This window comes from Martes martes (assembly GCF_963455335.1).
Source record: "Martes martes genome assembly, chromosome: 12".
NCBI classification, from domain to species: Eukaryota; Metazoa; Chordata; class Mammalia; order Carnivora; family Mustelidae; genus Martes; species Martes martes.
Genome location: NC_137900.1, coordinates 19,188,671 through 19,211,243, shown reverse-complemented (window position 1 = coordinate 19,211,243; position 22,573 = coordinate 19,188,671).

The following is a 22,573-nucleotide window of genomic DNA, read 5'->3' as shown; positions in this document are numbered from 1 at the left end:
TCTCTCTTTTTCTCTCATCTTTTTTTTTCTTTTTCTTTCTTTCTTTCTCTCTTTCTTTTTCTTTCTCCCACTTTCCTTCCTCCATCTTTTTCACTTATTCCTGTCCTTATTCTAAAACAAATAAAGGTGGATTCATAAATACAAAGTATCATGTTCAATAATATGTATTTTCTATAATAATACATTGAAACAGGTAGACAAGGAATTAAAAAGGGAAATTGAAAGTGAGAGAGAAGTAATAAATACACAAACTACACATTGCAAAATGTCATTTGTTTGCTGGAAGATGATCGTGAATTTGACTCTGGATTTTTTAGGTAACTATACAAAGAAGGAATCAAAACCAGTTCTGAACAAACAGGAAAACACAAAAAGAAATTTCTTTCATGGATTCTTGTAAGAAAGATCTTGAGTTGTGTCATGAACAAATCACTCCTACAACAGAGTGACAAGTCTCACTGAATTGTTTGTGATGACAGCCCTCAATCTAAAGCAGTGACATAATACCAAAACTTAGTCTGAAAAGAGCAGTTCAAAAGGGTTTTTAAAATAGATTGGGTATCAGCTTTAACTTAAGTAGAATAAATTCTTTCCCAGAATTAGATCAGTACCTGGTACTAGAAGTTGTTCTGTAAATGGATATTCAGTGGTAACAAAGGAAAGCATAAATGGCTGGAGACAAGGCCAGCTCTTTCTTTTCTTATGAAACATATTCAAGTAAGTCCTTAAAATCTGACTATCTCATAATTGCACACCAAGAATGTCAATGCTTTTGTACACTGTTTATTTTCAAAGAGATATAACCCAACAATTTGCAACTCAAATCTAGATCCTTTCACTGGTTTTAAATGGTTTTATATGGGTCTCCCCATTCATTCTTAAATTCTGAAGATAAATTATACATATTCTACTAGAAACTATCAAGTATACTCTGGACATATCACTGAGTGTCATCTAAAAAATGAATACCATCAACACAAACAAGGATCAGAATAATTAAGACAAATATCAACATCTAAGGTAAGATCCACTATTTTAACTCTGTTGCAATAAAACTGTGCCAGATATCAATGACTTACTGAAGCTATGCTGAGCTTCCACATAGAACTTGACATCTCAGTTAGGAAAGCAAATAATGTTAGTAATATAAAAGTAAAACTTGCAAACTATAATGTACCACTACTATATGCTAGGCATTATCCTAAAAGACTTACATGCATTAACTGTTTTAATTCTCACCACAGCCTATGAAGCAGGTATTATTATAATGTCCATTTTACAAATGAGGAAACTGAATCACACAGTGGTTAAATGAACTGTCCAACCTCACATAGCTGGTAAGGATAAAACTGGTATCCACTGAAGAATGTGTGATTCTATGGTGTGTTTGTGACCATTGTTGTTATTTACTTATCAAGCAAAATTTCTCAAAATATTTCGACCCAGCAACAATACTAATATTTAGCTATGACTAAAATGTCACAAGATAATAATAAAAATCATTTTGTAGGTATTTAAAAAGCAACCAAATTGGCATTATCCTTATCCTTATTCCAATAATGTTATTATATTTGAGAGATTTTTTAGAAATAATTAATCCACATCTATTTTATTCTACAAAACGTACTTTTAGTCATGTTATGATTTGTTTTACCAAAAAACATTTGACACAATTATTACCATTGTCATTTATTAACTTTCTCTTCGATTAACTTGTGATTATTTACAAAACTATAATTTATTACAAAAAAAGTAAAGGTCAGTAAACACGAAGAACACCCAAAATAATAGTGCCATGTTTCACGCATCATGTATTTCACATGGCACCTGGGATGTGAAGAGCACCATGGATGGTGTTGGGGATTCTGAAATGAACAATGAATAATGACTTCCTATGGTCATTATGTATGGCTGCCTTCTTTAATCCAAAGAGGTCATGTTTTACTGCTCTCAGCAGGCGTGGATGATTACTATATACGGTGTTAGTGATATAAAAGTGGTAACAGCATGGAAATATCGTGTGTCTGCTGGTGGCAGGTAGTCACTTACGGGGAAGAACAGAACAAGATATTGCCAGAGCTCAATTTTGAATGATGCACCGGACTTGCCCAAGCCAAGGCAAGGTGGTCAGCTTGCACACTGGGATACCAAGTATATAAAAGGCAGGTAGGTAAAAGATGGCCTGATGTTTTAGAGAACCCTAAAGAATTAGGGCACAGGGGTGCCTGGGTGGCTCAGTGGGTTAAAGCCTCTGCCTTCGGCTCAGGTCATGATCCCAGGATCCTGGAATCGAGCCCCGCATCGGGCTCTCTGCTCAGCAGGGAGCCTGCTTCCTCCTCTGTCTCTGCCTGCCTCTGCCTACTTGTGATCTCTGTCCAATAAATAAATAAAATCTTTAAAAAAAAAATTAGGGCACAGGACAGAGCACTGAGATAATGACAGAGAAGCAGAAGCTGGCCAGTTTGCAGAGGGCCTCATGTGAGAAGTTTTAACTTCTGAACACTGACAGGAATGAGATGCTACCCTAAAGCTGCAGGTAGAGGAATGCCATAAAGTGGCTTCCATTCTAGAGAAATAATTCTGTTAGTAGGATGAAAAAAGATAAAAAATGATGGGGGCAGAAACAAGACTGGAAAACGGCAGGGCATTGTCGGGGGGTGGGGGCGATGCTCGGGAGGCTATGGAGGCAATCCAGGCAAAAATGATGAGGGTGATTCTGAAAACGTTCAAAGGCACTACCAAGAATATGTTGAGAAGCAGCAGTCCTGTTGACGAATGTGGAGAGCTTCCCTGAAGAGTACTTTCAAGAATCTAGAACTCATTTAGAAGCATGTGTGGCAAAGGGTGGTTTTCCGAACAACAGTCCTTAAATAGCAAATTTACTCCTTGGAATGCACATGATATTATCATAGAGACCACTTTCTCTCTAAACCCTTCAAGAACGAAGCTACTTCATCCTGAAAATCCCTTTATAAGCTCTTCCGTTTCTTAAGAAGATCCATAGAGCCAGAGGGGTTGGCAGAGCGGGATGGATGTTCTCTTTGCTCTCCATCCAGAATTCTGTTGAATGGCGCCTAAGATCTAGCCTAGAGTAAGAATCGAATGAAACTGCCTCCTGCCCCACCCCACAGCCCCATTCCAGGCAACCTGCAGCGCAAAGCTACTCTCCAGATTCGCTCAGTATGGAGACGCCAGGCTTCCCGGAGCCAGTGCTCCTCCCGCAGCTTGGGAGACTGATTAACATTCATGTCTTTCCCAGCCTCATTATCTCTCCCAGATGTTTCGTGACTGCCCCTTTAAAGCATCTCTGTCTATATTTTATTTACATTTGTTCGGCAATATTGATGCTTAATGAATAAACGCACTAAACTGTCAGTACTGGAGACTAATTAAATCTATGTATGAGCCTGAGAAGCTGATTGAAAAATTTGCAGTAACTAAACTGGGTTTAAATAAACACTTTAGTGTAGTGCTTTAATTACACTTTAGTTTGTAATGTAATTTTTGGCTGTTTAAACTATGATTTAGGCTGAGCTAATTACAAATGATTTTCTACTCTGTAATTAATAATAACAAAATTGTAATTAGACAGCTGCTCTGGATCAGGGCGACAGTTTGTGTGTGCTGGCTCACGATGTTCGGTCTGGCAGAGACACAAGGAGAGCACTTGGGGATTGAGGCAGCCTGCACCTTTCCAAGGTTCATTGTTAAAGACCAAGGCCAGAGTGGCTTGGTGAGTTTCATAATCCCAGCTGATGCTAGGGAAAGGGGTCTCTAATTTGTTAAAGACTAAGTGTCCACATACATTCTCTGTCCTGAGACATCGCTTTTGAAAAAAGCATGGATACCAAATCTGTTACTTCCTTACTGTAGCCTCCAACTCATTCACCTTTGCTTTTTGTCAGAGATTAATCCAAATGATACTAATATGTTTTCCTAAGCCACTCGGTCATGATGAGAATGACTGTCTTATCTTAGATTTTGTTCTGGTCTTACTTGCTGTATAACAAACCATCCCAAACTTGAGATCATAAACAAGCATGTCATCATGGTTAAAGATTTCATGGGTCAAGAATTCATACAGGGTACAGTGAACATGGCTTGCCTCTGCGCTTCATGATATCTGGGGCCTCAGCTAAGAAGACATTCTAGAATGGCCGAAGCGGGGTAGGGGCTGTAGTCATTTGGAGGCATCTTCACTCAGTACCTACACCTGGCCTCTTGATGCGATCAGTACATCATCAAAACATAATAGCTTCAGAGTAGCTGCACTTCCTACATAGTAGCACAAGGCTCTCATGAGTGTGTTCCAGAAAACAAAGCAAACAGAATGGCCTAGCCATGGAAGTCTCCTAGCATCATATTCGCCATACAGTAGTGGTTGAAGTAGTCACAAGCTTATCCAGATTCATGGACAAGGGGAGAGGAGATGCTACACAGACATCTTTAGAAAACGTAATCTGCCACAGATTTGCACAGCATAGTTTTTATAGTACATTTGTTATAAAATCGGAGACTGAAGCTATACTGATACAGTCAGATACAGTCTGATAGTAAATATGACCTCCTACTTTATAAACTGAGGCCTATGAAAGATAAAGAATTAGTATGTGGCCTTCTAGTATGTGGCCTACGTGGGACCAGAACCAAAATCCAGACCCACTCTATACCTCCAACTGCTAACCAGTCAGGTATAAAGAAAGATCTGGTGTTTAGGCTCTAAATGCAGACTTAATCCTGAGTAACTTCACTCCACCCCTTTGTCTCTTCCGGTGCATTTCTGGGTCCGACCCCCAGTTCCTTTCCTTGCTGCTCCGGCTCCATTTTTGTCCTCCTGTTGCCCTGCTCACCTGTGACACCCCATGACTCTGTCAGAGCCACATACAGGATGCTCTTGTTCAAATGTCAACTGAGCTGACAAAACTTAATCTGACAAGGGATCCTTGGCAAAGACTAGTACTTTGGGGACTGGGCACAGTGATAGGCTTAAATACAAAATAAAGAACAAAACTTCTAACCTCTCTATCTAGCCCCTTCCCCTCCCACCTCCCATTTCTCTCTCTCTCTCTCTCTCTCTCTCTCTAACACACACACACACACACCCCACTTACAAGTGAGACACGAAGTTTTTCAAACAGAAAATGCAGCTTTTCAGGAAGTAATGATGCTGAGTCAATCAGAGGTTAGAGAAGCCTATCCCTTGCCTAACAAATCTCACTATTAACATGCATACAATCATGATTAATTGAAGACCATATATAATTAAGTATCAAAATGCATGGGGAAATAGCTACATAAATTGTGATAGACAGATACCAATGAGGAGAGGAAAATGAGCAGGTCTGATAGAGAAGTGAAATCAGATTTGCATCTTATTCTGCTTAAATGGAATACGGAAGACTGCAGAGGAAAATACTTTTCATGGGGAACAAACCAACATCAATGAGAACAAAAAAGGGAAAGCAAGCATGGCACATAGAGATAAATATTTTAACTGTGTTTATAATGGGAAAAACTGAAAGCAGTTCAAATGTTCAACCGTAAGGGTACAGATGTTTAAAGGACTAATTATAAAAAATAAATTATGCTTATCTATTTAATACAATATTCTCCAGGTGTTAACATGCTCCATTTGTTGGTGAGGAAAGGTGTCCAAACTGTATTATTTATCTAAAAAGTAGAACACAAGGTGCCTAGGTGACTGAGTTGGTTGGGCATGCAACTCTTGGTTTTGGCTCAGGTCATGATCTCAGCGTCCTGGAATCGAGCCCTGAGTTGGGCTCCACACTCAGCAGAAAGTCTGATTCCCTTCTCTCTCTGTCCCTCTCTCTGCTCATGCACTCTCCCTCTCTCTGAAAAAAAATCCTTAAAAAATTAAAGATAAATAAATAAATAAATATATAGGCAGAATACAAGAAGGCATATGTAACATGATTATGTAAAATATAAAGATGTAACCAGGTGGTGGGTATTGGGGAGGGCATGTATTGCATGGAGCACTGGGTGTGGTGCAAAAACAATGAATACTGTTACACTGAAAATAAATAAATAAATAAATAGATAAATAAATAAAAATAAAATAAAAAATATATAAAGATGTAATTACAAATACTAGTATGCACACCCAACATTATTTTTAATACATAATATGGAATTTTGTATTATAAATAACATTTAGCATACATCTTAATATTTATAATACTTATACCAAATATCATATGTAGTCCAATATAGAATATATACCAAATATTGTAAATACAAATATATATAACAAATATCATATAACTAACATAAATAATATTTGGCAAATATCCTAATAACTATAATAAAATAAATATTCTATAATATTTACATTTATTGTATGTTCACATATCCTAGATAGGAGATTAGGGATTATGTCTCTGTCCTTTACACTTTCTGATTTTTTTAAATTAGAATTTATTACTTTAATAATCGGGGGGAAAAAACAATGGATGACCTTTTAAAAAGGCAGTTTAAAGAACCACAGTTACAATGGGAGAGTTTTTGCATGGCACTATTTGAAGACCGTGTACATGGCCCTATCATTTAAGTCGTCTGACATAAAAGGAGATGAAGATATGGAACCGCAACATACTCAACTGAGTATTTCGTTTCCTGGCTTAAGGAGAGCTATACATCTTTAGAAAAAAGAAACTAGTTGAAAGCAGGAATGAAAGACACTGTACAACAAGGAGACAATGGCCAGGTTATGCCATTTAATGAATCAAGAATTAAGAAGAGACCAGGTTGAGGGTATTTGTGGAAGACTGGGCTTTGGGGAGAAAGCCATATTCAGTTTTCCAGAAATGAGAGGGATGGATGAAAAGGTGCAGAGAGGTTAGGGACACAGGTCAAGGGGGAAGAATACTCTAATAGTTAACACCCCAGTGACACATGAGAGGGCCCCTGCTTAGCAAGGAGAGTCCGGAGGTACACTAGCTTTTGACCTTTCTCAAAGTTCCTTGTACTCATTAGAATGCAGGTTTGGTTGTTGCTGTCACAAAGCCCCAAATACACAAGAATGCAATGTATTTCCTTCCTAAAAGAGTCTGAGTGTGTGGGTGATTGACAACTCATGGATACAGGAAACCAGGCTCATATCATCTCATCACTCTGCCTTCCCACTGCATCAAGTTCAAGGTCTTCAGAGTCCAAGCTGCTTTTCCACCATGTCCGTGTTTCAATAAGCAGATATAGAAGGAAACTGCAGGAAGAGGGCACAACCTTATTCCTCTTTAAAAATGTTTCATAAATCACTTCTACTCGTATCATGTTGGCCAAAATGACTGTATCTAGCCATGAGAGAAGGTGGGGAAATTAGTCTGTAACTGGCATTTATGTAAATAAAAGTGCAAGGCCATGGAAAAAAGCAAGCAATAGATGTTGGTAGACAAGAAGTTCCTGCCACAGCAGGATTTCAATACAAGGAACAAAAGCATATTCTAAGAGCTCAAGCCTTTGTCTAGCATCGTAACACTCCTTAAAGTCACTTCGTAATCAAAATCTTCTTAGAATTAAATGTGGGTAAGGCATCTTTAATTTAAAAAGAATAACACACACACACACACACACACACACACACACACACACGAAATTAATGAATCACCTAAAGTGCCAGTCCTAGGTTGCAGTAATAAACGGAGACAGATAAACAGCAGAGGCAGCAGAAGTGTTGGACTGTAATTATGTAAGTAGCTTGAATGACACATTCTAGCTGATGTTTTATGAATAAGACCTCAAATTGAAGCTTGTTTGCTCTCTACGCTGCAATGTTTATATGTTGCTCTAGAACTTTCATATCTATTTCTGAATATACCTTCTCATTTCTATTCATTTCCTTTATTCCTTCACTCTGCAGCTCATAATAATACCCTTTCAAAAATTTAACATTTAATTTTTTCTCCCAAACTTTTCACCTGCTTTTGATATGCACATATTTATCAGCTCCCAGCTAACGGCCGGATATTCCTTTATTTTCTGCCAATATTATTAATGATATTAGCATACCTCTAGGTATAATGAGGCAGTGTTCATTTTTCACCATCCACCAACATTCTTCACTTAACAATTTTTGTAATGGAAGTATTTTTCTCTTCATCTTGTCTCACAATTTCGGGATTTTTACTATCTTCTTTGCTTCAAACATATTTTAAGTATCTCCAAATCCCATCAAATCTTTTCAACTTCTCAGGAATCTGTCCTATCTTGTTGGATCTCTTTGCTGTGTATCTTAGGATTAGTCCTAAGATGATGATTTATTTCATGGCAGTTCATCTAAATCATCAATGGGTGCTCCACCGCCTACATTTAAAAATCTAACTCCTCAATCTGATCTTTAGGACCCTCCACAATTTGTCCTACACCTGTCTTTCCCATCTTACTCTAATTCACCATGATAATTATTGAGCTTCTCACTTCTAGAAGTCCGTACTCTGACCAGCAGCACCCACCTCCTCTTGGAGACTTAACTGAATCAGAATTTGCATTTGAACAAGAAACCCTCTCCCTAGATGACTGGTGTTTATTGGTTTTAGCGCATAAATTCTGATGTGATGAGCACTGGGTGTTACACACAACTCATGAATCGCTGAACACTACATCAAAAACTAATTGTACCCTATGCTGGCTAATTGAATTTAAATAAAAAATTAAAATTAAAAAAAGAAAGAAAAATAAATAAATTCTTGACACAAAATAAGACCTAGCAGATTGTCATCCTCCTGTCTAATGCCCAAACTTGTTTTTTCCTAAAGGCTAATTGAAGTTTTACCTCTAAGAATGATTCTTTCCCAGTCTAATATAAGAAAAAGCAGCAAGCCTGGAACTCTGGGTTCTTATGACCTAACATTCCTCACTGCATGCTGGCACTGAGGCCATGGAAACTGTGAAGAACAAGAAAGAACAAGGAACGCATTCTGGAAGAGCATCCGTCCTCTTATCACCTTGCCCTCTTGTCTGTCCTTTGCTTTGCTTATTTGCAGATTGAGTTGAAATCTACAGCAAATTTAACCTTGGCCAATTTGTTATTCTAGCCTATGTCTGAACCTGAAACAGTCTATGTCAGAGCCAGTTCAGGATCGATCTTAATTTTTTTTCTTTCAATTTTTTTTTTTCTATTAACACCTAACCCTCAGCACTATGAGCTGTGCATCTTCAGTACTTCACACTGAAACTGTTCACACTGAAATCCAGTGCTGACAAAGAAAGAAAAAAAAGGCGTCCTCATTTGTGATCTTGTATTAAGCAACTTCAGTACAGTAAAATGTTACGTACTACCATAACTATCATTACTGTTATTACTATTATATTATGACTATAATCTAAGACCAAGATGTCATCATCTTTTTAAAAAAGGGGCGAAATCTGGTTTTCCATTCCATATTGATATGTCAGGGCCAAGACTAATGATCTGTTAACAATAATGATCTGGATCTCATAGTGTATAAGCTTTTTATGAAAAGCCTATGATTTATTTTACCTGGATTATCTTGGCAAGAGGTATGGGTGTGTCATCTCATTACAGCTATATAATGGTAGCAACAGACTGCTGGTGAGGGCAATAAAGACACAAAACAGATGCCTACCTTTTTAGAAAAAGTGCCAATTAGAATTAGGCATGATTTTATGAAGAATGTGTCAAAACTCACAAGTACGCAAAATACTTAAGGATAGCCCAGCTGTTAAAAACAATAAATGCTACACATTCAATGCAATTTACGTGGTGGTAACCTCAGTCATCAGATCACACTGTGTAGGTCCATTTATTCTCCAACATTCTCCAACATTCTCCCCCCTCAGACCCACTCCAGTCATGCATTTATCCCCACGACTACAGGAAAATGACTCTCTTAAGAGTCTACATATAACCAAATCCAATTAAAATCACTAATCCTCATCTTACTTGAAATTTTAACAGCATTTGACATCCTTCCTTCTTGAGACTCTTTCTTCCTTTGATGTCATGACATTAAATTACCCTGGTTTCCTTCTGTCTCACTGGCTTCTCCTTTTCAGACTCCTGTGTCACCTTTTCCTCCTCTTTTCTAACCTCTTAATGTTCCTTGGATTTAGTCCTTAACTTTTTCCTCCATTCTTCAGATGAACCCAGCCAGTCCCATGATCCTAAATACCATCAATACAAACATCAATAACCATTTGATTTACATCTCTAAGTTCTTGCCAAGTATTTTCCCTAAACTCTAGACTTTTTGGCCAATAGCCTACCCAATCTTTATCTGAATGTCTAATAAACATATCAAACTTTCATCCAAAACAAACTCTTGATTTTTTCCCCCATATCAGTTCTTCTCTTAGCATTTACTAGCTAAGTAAAAGGCAATACAATTACTCAATTGTTCAGGGCAAAAACTTTGTAACAATTCTTGTTTGTTTGTTTTTTTTCTTTTTCTCATAGCCTGCATTATATCCATGCATAAATCCTATTGGTTCTATATTCAAAATATGTTATAATCCAACTCCTTTCTACTAAATCCACTACTACCACCCTATAATGACCCCTGAACTTCTATAAAGACCCTCAAATGGCAATACTGTTTCAACTTTTGCCTTATTACAATCTGCCCTGCACCTGCAGCCACAGAGATCCTATTAAATCATAAGTCAAATCATGCCACACAGCTGAATACTTTCCAATTGCTTCCCTTCACACTTACAGGACAATCTAACATCCTTTCTTTACTACTCTGGTGCTTTTTCTATGGTAGAATGGCCCAGTGTTGTCCCTGGTTGGAATTCAGGATAGGGGTGCTCTTTTCAGCATAGCCATCAGAAGACATGTGTAATCCTGGGGTAGTCCTGGTTTTAGCATAAAAGCCTTGTGTTCCTAGAAAATTCCTCAGTCCTGGACAAAGTGGGTCAGTTGACCATCCTACAAAAGGTTTACAAGCTGTAACTAAGCCCCCTTTCTCACAGTTGTTCACCTGAGTCACTATCTCACTTAAATCATGGATTTAAATAGGCTTTTGTGAGTTTTAACCACAATGTTGTTATAGATTGCAAAAGATCCACTATAGATTGCAAACAACCAATTTTCAAACTAAATGGAAGACCACAATTATACTGCCTGAATATGAATGCACAAAATCTAGAGGTGTATTCTCACCATTTACTTAGGAGTAACACCCACAAGGATTAATGAATAAGGTGTGCTTTACAAGCATACCTTTGAATGCTGAACTGAGAAAATACTGTTCACATTAGTGTTATATTTAATATAGGTTTGTTAACAGAAAGCTAGATACATACTATGTATGACAATATACTTCTAATAAAACTCTCTAAATAAAAATAAATATGAAAACATGTAAGTACAGAGTTATTATTTTCATTGTTTTCTATTCATAAGAAGTACTTTTTCTGTTCAAGAAAACCAAGAAAGAAAGCAACTAATTCTTTAGAGGGTTGCAATTAAAGATCAAGTTTTATTATTTTATTTTTGACAGCTTACCAATTGAACTGCAAAACACACTGATCCCCTATTTTCAGATTTATAATAAAAAATAAAAACAATGCAAGTGAGATCATAGATAATTTGTTTCTGGGCAATAAAAATATTTCTGTATCATTTATATAGAATGCCTATTTACAAAGCATTTACTTTACTACAGTTACATGTGTAAAAATCATTGCTCATAATAATGTCTTATATGTTAAATTGAATTACTAATTTTAAAAATAGGAAACGCTTTTAAAAAATTTATTGAAAGTAGCCCAATTCCTTCATAGCCATGTTTAGATAGTATTTGCATAAACAATAGCGTTTTCTCTCTAAATATACATAATATTTTCTCTTCAACTGTTGGGTGGCTTACAATAACTGAAATTTTCTTATTTTCTGTCTTTTTTGGGGATGGGTAGCAATAACCAACTTTGGTTAGAACTGCCACCTTAAAATAGTTCTTAAACAAGCCTTATATGGTCAATTCCTCCTTCCACGTAAATAAGCAAGAGAAAGGCCTAATTCTGATGACATAATCTGTGGTCTTTGCTGATTTTGCCTTAGTGGCTTATCATCTTTAGCCAGTGAATAATTCTTTCATTTTGAGCTCATCTTGTCCCTGATGGCCCAATTATTGCTTCTGGGTAATGACCCAGTCAGATCTTATTTAGAAAGAAACGTACTCCTAAACAGCACACAGTGATGCCTTTTTGACCTCAGAGAAGCCACAAAGGACGGCTGCATTATCATACAGAGTAAAATGGCTCCAGTAAAATTAGGTTCCAGCTGAGAGGAAAGCTTCCTGAAGGCATTTGGTGCCTCAGAATCATTGACTAGATCAAATGTTCCATTAGAAATTGTAATTGGTTTCATTCTTCATTCTCCCAGATGTCATTCATAAAAAATTATTAGGTGGTAATGACTGACCACAAGGTAGACCCTTTTATGCAACCTCAAATCGGCCCTGTTACTTAGCTAAACAATCCAGTTTTTGAAATAGTCCCCTTTAGATCGGTTTTTACCACTTACTCACTACTGCATTGTTGTTGTTGTTGTTTTTTTTATTCAGTGCTGTTTTTCAAATTTGCAAAAGCAAAGACCAACACTGGCTATCATAAAAACTGTTTTCTCAGTGCACTGGCGATAAATGCTCTCTAGTGTCGAATGCACAAAGAAGGAAGTACTTGACGGTTCTTTTTACTGTGGGGGAAATCTTAACGGAGAAAGGCAGATTACACAGGAACCTGTCCAATTTATGCTGAGATTTATCACGGTTATTTTTTAAATTCACACAATCCAAGCAAGAATGCAAAATAAAGTTGAAAACAAAGAGCGTCGTCTGGTTATTGGGACTGCTGATGTATTTAACAGGCTATGGGGATCAAAACCAAGGAGGAAAACTAATGCTGGTAGGAGAGAATGGGGAATACTGGTGGAGTGGGGGGAAAGGGGTGACAGTCACAGGCCAGCCAAGATCTGTATGCATCAATAAGACCATGGGCTTCTAAAATCGGACTCATTTGCCAATCCCTCGATTCTTAATGTCACCTTGTGTTGTTTTGTGTCTTGCTTGCGGCCCCGGCAGGAAATGCATCTGTAACCTTTTCCCAATCTCAGCTTTCTGCATCACCATTTCCACTCAAATGACAGTGGAATCTACTAAGGGAGTCATCAATTAATGGCCAGATACCACTGCTAACCTATTAATCTTCCTGTGGTAAAGAGCGCTCGTAACCCCAATAATTTTCTTTTCACCTTTTTTTATTTGGTAACAGCTTGTCTTTTCATCCCTACATCATGAATAAGTACCAAGGCTCCTAGTTCTCATTGCTGAAGTATGGCTAATTACCCTGGAAGGACAAAACAAATCATAATTATGGACAAGGCAAAGACACTTCCCTCCAACTCTGATCAAATTCATTTCTCTCCCTCTTATAACCTCATAACTCCAACTCAAGGTGTATGTTTCCAAAGAAGGTCATGCTTTAAAATATGACTTTGGGCCCATAGATTTTACACAATTGTCTCAGAGTGAACAAGAACACCACATAAATTCGGGTATTATTGCTGTTACTAAATCATATTGGCAGTTTAAGGCAACATTTCTCAAAATTGTTGTCAGCTGACCAGCAACATTAGCATCACCTGAAAACTAGAGGGCACATCCTTGGCCCCACCCAAGACCTACGGAATTAGAAACTCCGGGGGTAAGGCCCAGCCATCTGTGGCTTAACAACCCTTCCAGGTGATTCTGATGTACACTAACATTTTGATAACCACTGTCTTAAGTAACACTTAAAATATTTGATTCAGTTAACAGGGACAATGGCTAAGAGCTATAGCACCAACAAAAACCATCTAAAGAACAAACAGATGACATTTATTCAGCTATTTAGCTCTTTCTATGCAAGGGAGTCAGCTACTATAAACTGCATTTCACAGAATCAAGGAAGGCAGGAGAGTGGGAAAGCTTGATAGTTTAAAAAATGTGTGAAGGGAGGCTTTAGATATATTCTGATTATAAGTTATTGGCATAGGGAAGCTGGAGGACTCGCTAGAAATGGGACGTCTTATGTGACTGGTTTCAGGAACATATCTGGCTTTTTCTGCTGATTCTGAGCTGAAAGCAGGGTATAAAAAGAGGGAAGCTGGCAATCATTGACCATTCTAGGCCGGTTGTGGTTTGGCTTACTAGAATAGATGCCACCACGGCTGGTTTGGTCAGAGTTCTAGTATCACATTTGATCTGGCCACTGTCTGTTGCTATACTCAGCCTCACAGCCCATCCCCCACCTCCATCCCCACTTCTTTGGTCATTTTCACACTTGGGAGAGACTGCACAATTCATGGAAGGGGAAAGATCCAGGTCTTCACCACTCAGGCATTGTACAGTCTTTTCCACAGTCCATTGCAACATGAGATCTTCTTGACCTTTTTTGTTGTTCTATCATCATGGCAAACATCTGACAAGAAACTAACTCCACAGGATCACTTAAGACTCCAGAAACTGCAATGAACCAGCATCATGAACACTCTGACTAAAATAAGAACAATTAATACTTTTTATTAAGTCTCTGGAACCCCAACTGCTCAACTCGGGCCAAGAGAACTAAACCATAGGCCATAAGAATTAACCTGAGAGCCAAGTAGCTTTATCCTAAAGTTGATACATGCAACCTGTTCTATCTCGTCTGTGTTACTGATCCAACTGGAGGGAGAGATATTGCCAATGGCCAAGACACCAAAATGATTGGCCAACAACAAACCTTGAGCAAGACAATTGTCCATTTCAACTCATGCCCATGAGTTAAGATTGATCTGTATTCCATGTAGGGCATTGACCATATCATTAATAACTTCTGTCAATTAGTGACAATTTTACTGCCTTTTCTGTTTGTATGATTGCCACCGCTGGAAACACCGCTCTGATACCTTACATAAATAATGAGTCAGTAATCCTCCCACGGGGAGTGTACCAGTAATCAAATGTGATCTACCTTTGGAGCTCATACATGAATAAGAATTCCCAGACTTTAGAGAACTAGACACACTTTGTATGCTTCCAAAAGTGCATGAAGGTATTAATGAGGCAGTGAGGACCAGGTATCTCCAGCCAACAAAGGAAGTAAGAGTACATGGAGATCCAGGATAAAAAAGATGAATTGTATATGACAAAAGGCCAGGGCTAAGGCCTCACATTAACTGGATTACATATTTGGATCTCTATTATTTCTTTTCATTTGGTAAGTAGTTAGCTCACTGCCTTGCAAAGATTGTTGAATTTCATTTAGATTTACCTAGGGTCTGATCAATAGATGGTAATAATTTGTCCTTTTTCAGAGAGAAAGGAATACTAGCAAAGGTTCAGACTGAGTTGCTGAGAGTCAATTCCACTTGGATTCAAGTGGAAACGCCATCAGCTGTAATTCCCTATGGTCTCATATGAGGAGACGAAAATTGCCAAAAGGTTTTAATCATCAGATCCAGTGACAGGCGGCATATGCAACATGGTTAAGATCAATGGCAGTGGCTACTATTTGGTTTATCTAATAATTAGTATGGCACCAGAATATTCATATATTCTGACCTAAAAATGATAACAAAAAGGGAAGGAAAAGGCTATTACTCTATAATCAAGGAAAATAAAAAAGAAATGATTATAAGCAAACAGAAACACAAGACCGACATTACACAGGGGTCTCAGTCTGATATCTTGAGCAGAAGCTATCTACATTCCAAGGTCATCAGCTTGTTTCAAAGGCTTTGAGTGAGTTGTCTATTTCATAAGATAAGCAGCTATGATTTCTGAGAATCCTCAGTTTGAGTTCCCCTATGGGTAGCTCTCTAATTGCTTGAATTCCCAATGGCTTCTTTAGTTGTGAAACATGAACCCAAGGATTGACCTTCTGGAGTTTCACTGCTGCATTTGTTATTAACAGTTACCTAGTAAGATTACTTCCTAGGAGTTTCGAGAAGTTTTTCTCTGATGTCTTTTCCAATAGACAAATCTCCTGACTAAAGGTCAAGAAGAGACTAAAGATCATATTGATGTTGTAGAAAGGCAGCCTTCATCTGTTAATAATAAGATTGAGTATAGTACCCAAGTCCCATGAAATATCTTGCCACATCAATGCCTGTGCAGCATAGTCTAGTATCAGAAATGAAATCTGTAAACGCATGGGCCTTCCTGTTCTCACTTCGTAGAAGGATAACAGATATGTCCCCAAGGGAGTGAACCATGGATCATAACAAGTAGTGGGAATAACTTTGCCCCAGGGAATGCAAGGGTTTCTGAAAATTTTCCTAGGTATACCCATAGATGTCATTGGTTCTTTCAACCTTTCCAGAAGGTTGTGGGTAGTAAAGGCAGTATGGGTTTTGAGTAAGAGTTAACGCCTTACCAAGTTCTCTTACGTTTCCTATAAATTTGTGCCACAGTCATCTGATAAAAAAGTTGGGTAGAAATCTGGGTAGAAAATATAAAATCAAACAGCATTTTAGAGACTGTATCTTTTGAAAAAATAAAAAGTTTAACCCATTCTGAAAGTAGACATGTAATAAGGGAAACATATTCAGATCCCATGGAGGATGGGAGCTAAATAAAATTCATCTCAGGTAGTCAAATGACTCTTACGGCTTTTTCATGCTTATGCCATATCTTTAAAGTTTTTCAAATATTATATTGTTCATGTATGGCACACGACCTGAATATAAGCTCTCTTGGTTATTTTTAGTTTCCCAGCCAATGCTGAGTTAAGATAATAAGGATTCTGTCTATAACATGATGAGTAACTTCATGGAGAAATTTACTTATTATCTCTGAAATCATTTGTTGCCACCAACCAGCCATCTTGTGATCACAGACACTACCTGAGTGAGGGGTACAACGAGATTTTTTCCATTCTTCCTTTCCAAAAGCAGGAGCTATACATTAATATTGCCTAATAGCCTCTTTCAACCCCTCCAGAGCATACATATCCTTTAAGGAGTTAAATGGGATCTTATCTTTAGTTAACGCTGCTTGTCTTGCAAAATCATTTGATAGAGATTTTCCTTCAGTTTCCATATTTTCTCCTTTTACATGGATCTCAAACTTTGTAACAGCCAGTTCTTTAGAAAGTAACAGTGCATTTAAAAGTTTCTCAGCTTTTTGTGCATTTTTGTGGATGCTGCAGCAGAGGTAAGAAGCCTCTTTTGTTTCTAAAGCATACCAAAATCACGTACTACTCCATAACATAATGTCTATATACATGATTACTCTGGTTTTTGGCTAGTTTACAGGTTCTAGTAAGTGTCAAAAGTTATGCCTTCTTGATTAATTTTTATCTCAGATAGAGAACTACATTCTAAAGGAAAGCTTAAGTTAGTGAAAACATGTCCTGCTTTCATAGCCTCCAGTTCCATCCTTGAGGTATGATCCATTAAGAAATAATAATTGGAACACTGAAAAGAAATAAAATAAAATAAAATGAAAAAAATTAAAAATGTAAATACATTTTTAAAAAGAAAGAAAGAATAAAAGGTCACAGTTCTCAATGAATGTCTCCATAAATCTGAGCAAGATCTAGAAAGTTCCGTATCTGAAGTAAGACAACTGTGAGGTTTCCTTTTTCTGTTAGGGGAAGAGAGTGGAGAGTAGTAGGTTTCAGGATGATGTAACAGGGAACAGTATCTGAGAAGGAGAGAGTGATAGCATCATAAGAGGTTAACTGGATTGTGGGAAAACATTGTATATTCTCAGTCAATAGTGAGGCTGTATGGTGTGAGGAACAATAAAGCCAAATGGGCTGTTTAGAACTAGTTCCACAAAAGCATTACGTTTTGAAGTGGTGACAACTGCTCTACAAGGAAGAGAAGTCCTGCATTCAAGTCAAGGTTGAAGTTACTGTACGCAATTTTTTTTTTTAAGATTTTATCTATTTGAAAGACAGAGTGAGTAAGTGAGGTCAGCAGGGGAGAGAGGGGGCAGAGAATCTCAAGCAGACCCCATGCTGAGCAAAGAGCCTGACAAGGGGCTCGATCCATGACCCCAAAATCACAACCCGAGCTTAAACCAAGAGTCAGATACTCAACAGACTGAGCCACCCATGATGTTGAGTTAAAATCCTGAGGATGTGCCCAAGTTGCAAATGCATAAGTAGATAAAAGGGTCTTCCATAGGGAGGAAGATCTATTCATGCTTGGCTCCCTGGAGGAGAGGATCTCTTACTGATCACTTGGTCAGTTCGTAGGGTTGTTGCAGGCTCAGAAAAACCCGACACCCATTTATTTTAATATCCAGATGAACCTAGAAATTCTCTAAGTCATCATTTGAAGAGGGGTCCACACTATGTTTTGATAATCTTTAATCTATTTGGAGAGTGTTTTTCCCTCTTGGATAGGCCGTACTTTAAATAATAGACTGTACCTTGGCAAATTTGTAATTTATCTTTTGAAACTTTACGTCCCTTTTTTGCTAAGGCTGAAAGCAAACAAATGGAATCTTTTTACAGACTTCGTTGTTCTCTGAACAAAGTATTTATTCTTTAAGCAAGTCACCCACTTATTGTATCAAAACTGAGTCACACAGGAAATTTAGATCTAATTTTTGAATGAAGATCTGGGAAAAACAGGAGAGGGGTTCAGTGAACCCCTGGAGCATAACGTTCCACATGTATCCACAGGTATTAACTGTCCTGGACTAGGGGCACACTGAAAAGAGCAGAAAAAATGTCCACTATATTGAAACAGGTCACTCTGGGCAGATTTGATGCCAAGATGGTATTTGGGCTAAGTACTAGACAAAATTTTTTAAATTATTCTAAGATCTTGAACAAATCTGTATCTTCAGCCATTTAGTATATTTACTGGCAATATAGAAGTGTTACAAGGCCTAGAACAGAGTATGAGAAAGCCCTTGGACATAAGATATTCAACTATAGGTCTGATTCCTTCCTTTGCCTCTGGCTCCAAGAGCTATTGGAGCAGTTTATGTAATAGGTTGGCAGGATCTATCTAAACTTTAATAGGCTCTGCTCCAATTGTTTTTCCTAAGTCAGTAGAATTTTTAGTTAATAAAGTGTCTGGTATGGTGTTAAGATCTTCAACAGGGGTACGCATCAGATAGAATAGAGAACACAGAGCTATGTCCAGGGAGACACAATTTTATCTGAATATGGAGTCCTCTGAAACCTCAAGTAATAGTCTCTCTCATGTGTATTTAATGTTAAAACTCCATTTTCTTTATTTTTAAAAAGATTTATTTATCTGAGAGAGAGAGAGAGGGAGAGAGAGCATGAGTGGGAGGGACAGAGAGAGGGAGAAAGAATACCTACACACTCCATGTTGAGCTCGATCTCAGGACACAGAGATCATGACCTGAGCCAAAATTGAGAGGAGCTTAACTGACTGCGCCGTCCACGTGCCCCTACAATTCCATTTTCAGAATAAATCTCTCCCTATAAAATTCTCAAGGGTGGTATCAAAGAGCTGAAACCAATGCTGTTCAGTCAAAGATCCAAGGATTACATTTAAGGGTTAAAAGACAGGAAAACCCTGTGGGCTATTATAAATACCTAACACCTGTGTGCTATATTTATGCCAAGGAAGAACTTGAGCAAAAGTCACAAGATTTAATGTAGGAAGTAGTGCCCATATGTGTCAGAAACTGATGAGGTTGACCATATATATTTATAGTTAGTTCACTTTAAGTGTTTAAGGGTAAAGCACAATAATGGGTGTTTTCTCTCTCCTTGGTGGAAAGGAATTAGACCTTGAATATCTTACCTCCAAGGGCTTTCTCTTAGTGTGTCTTCTTTGATCTAAGTTGAGATCTTTTTTTTTTTTTTTTTTTGTCCTGTGTTATCTTCGTTCAAACTATTCCTTCTGTTTAAAATACCTACAAGTGGGACGCCTGGGTGGCTCAGTTGGTTAAGCGGCTGCCTTCGGCTCAGGTCATGATCCCAGCGTCCTGGGATCGAGTCCCACATCGGGCTCCTTGCTCTGCAGGGAGCCTGCTTCTCCCTCTGCCACTCTGTCTGCCTGTGCTCGCTCTCTCTCTCTCTCTGACAAATAAATAAATAAAATCTTAAAAAAAAAAAAAAAAAAAAAAATACCTACAAGTGTCCTTGTCAAATAAGTGGGCTGTTGAGAAATGACCCCCCCCCCCGCCCCCGGCTAATTGGCAGGGCCATAGTTTGAATGTTGCCTCGTTATTCTTCAAAAACGATCTCAAAATGTTCTGCCAGGTGTTACAACACCTTCAGTTCAGGGAAAAGGATATTTCCCACTCTAATATAATTTTTCCTCTATTTGAATTATTGAATTACGGCCAATTGATTTTTATTGAAAATATTTCAATATGACTTTTAGGATTATGTTTTTCTATTTGGGGGGTCTCTTTCAACCCTTGGTTTATTCTAGAAAGAAGAATCTTTACTTTGCAGAAAGGAAGTCCCTTTCTGGGTCAGTTGCATCATCTTTTGCCACTCAAAATTTAGCATCTCAGGTTCTGACCCATAGGTATGCAAGGTGACACAGGCCAGGCAGCTCTGGGTCATATGCATCCTAAAGAATTCTGGTGCTCCTATAAACACATTTTCTGTGTTTAGGAAAGCCCCAAATTACAGCCTTAAATTTAACATGGATTTAAGGTTTGAAATCTACAGTAGACTGTAGACTCAGCTCATGGGATGGATGTATCTTTAGAGGCAAAATGTATTCTGGGGTCTTAGACAGTCACTGGGAAAAAGGTAAAAGGTCTGGAAAAGAAAAAGAGAAGGAGTCTAGATGGGTTAAGCGTCTGAGTCTTGGTATTGGCTCGGGTCATGATCTCACTGTCATTATCTCAGGGCCCTGAGATCAAGCTCTGAATGGAGCCCCTTGCTCAGGGTGGAGTCTGCTTGTCTCTCTTCCTCCCCCTCTGCTGTTCCCCTCACTCTCTAATGAATAAATCTTATTTTTAAAAATCCCTTTTAAGGTAAAGAAAAAAAAAAGAAGAGAAGGAAGTAGTCAAGGGGAGATATGGAAGAAGAGCAAACACAGTAGCAAAGGGGAAGAAGGGAACCAGATATTAGGGAGTCAAATGGCGATGAAGGAGAGTGAAGATGTATGAGGGCAATGAGTCCAGTTTATTATTGCATAAGTTTATCAAATTACTCATTAGATTTGGCAAAGAATCTTTCAGTGAAGCAATTTCTGAATGAGAATGTTGTTTCTTGGCCTCTACATACCAATAAAAAATGCTGCCCACATTCTCTTTCACTTTTTTTTCCCTGATTCTCCAATGACTATTTCTTAGAGTGGACACTGAAGGTCCAAAGCATCTTTGGTAGCGTTATATCATTTAGAGAGATAGGCACAAGAATTAAAATTATAATGAAAATATATATAAGAAGCAGAAGGTTTTCCTGCATTAGGAGAGGATTTAGACTTCGATGATCCCATGAGAGCTAGCAACAGCTGGTTGTAAGTAATTCTTGCACACTTCATGCTAGATGCAGAAGCTGTAGGTAAGCTAAGGAGACATAAGACATCTTATATGACTACTTTCAGAGGCTTTTCTATCTCTGATTGGTTCTGATTTGGAAGTGAGGGCAAAAAATATAGTCACTGATCATGTCCTTACCATTCTGGGCTGACTACCATAGTGGTGTGGCTTGGGCTCTTGGGCAGGTTTCCACCAAGGTTTGTGGATCAGAATTCTATTGTCATAAATGATCTGGCTATAATCTAACTGTACCTTTGTTTTACATATCTTTTCTTGAGGATAATGGGAAATGAGAACAGAAAATAGGGATAATTAAAATGCTTATTAAAAGTACTTTATTAGTGCAAAAAACTATTTTTCTAAGACTTTATTTATTTATTAGAGAGAGAGAATGAGAAGGGGGAGTGGCAGAGAGAGAAGCAGAAGGACAAGCAGACTCCTCGCTGAGTGGGGAGCCTAATGATAGGCTCAATCTCAGGACTCTGAGATCATGACCTGAGCTGAAGTCAGACATTTAACTGACTGAGCCACCCACGTGCCCCAAAGGAGGTACTAAATAGATCTTCCAATGATATGCCTTTTTCCCACTGGGAAGTGAAAAAAAAATGATGATTGATAATTCTAAAGTTAAGTTCTAAGAGCTCCAGATTAAAAATTATTTTAACTTTTACTCTGTGCTATGGACCCTCATTCTATCATGCACAAGAGAATTCTTGGAACATACACATAGCACAGAATTAAGAATATATAGCAAAGAGCTCTACTCTCTCCTCTTTGCCCTCTTTCCATGTACAGGGGACTTTACAACTCCTACATTCCACCCAAGTCTGTATACACAATTGTGCTTGAGGATTTGAGTCCAGTCACATTCTGAACTCAGTTCCATGTCTGTAGACCCCATTTTATCTGGATCTATGATCTCAGGATCCCACCCACTAGAGTCAATTTATATTCTGAAGCATCTAGAATTCTTTTCCTAAACAGCCTCTTAGGATGTCACTAGGGCCTAGGGGAACATTGCTGCCAGGCTAATCCTCTCAAGGGTGGGCAGGGCTCTAACATGTAAAGAATGACCAAAGAACTATTTGCCTAGGATAGTAAACAGGGCTTGGAGGTGCAGGTTAGGA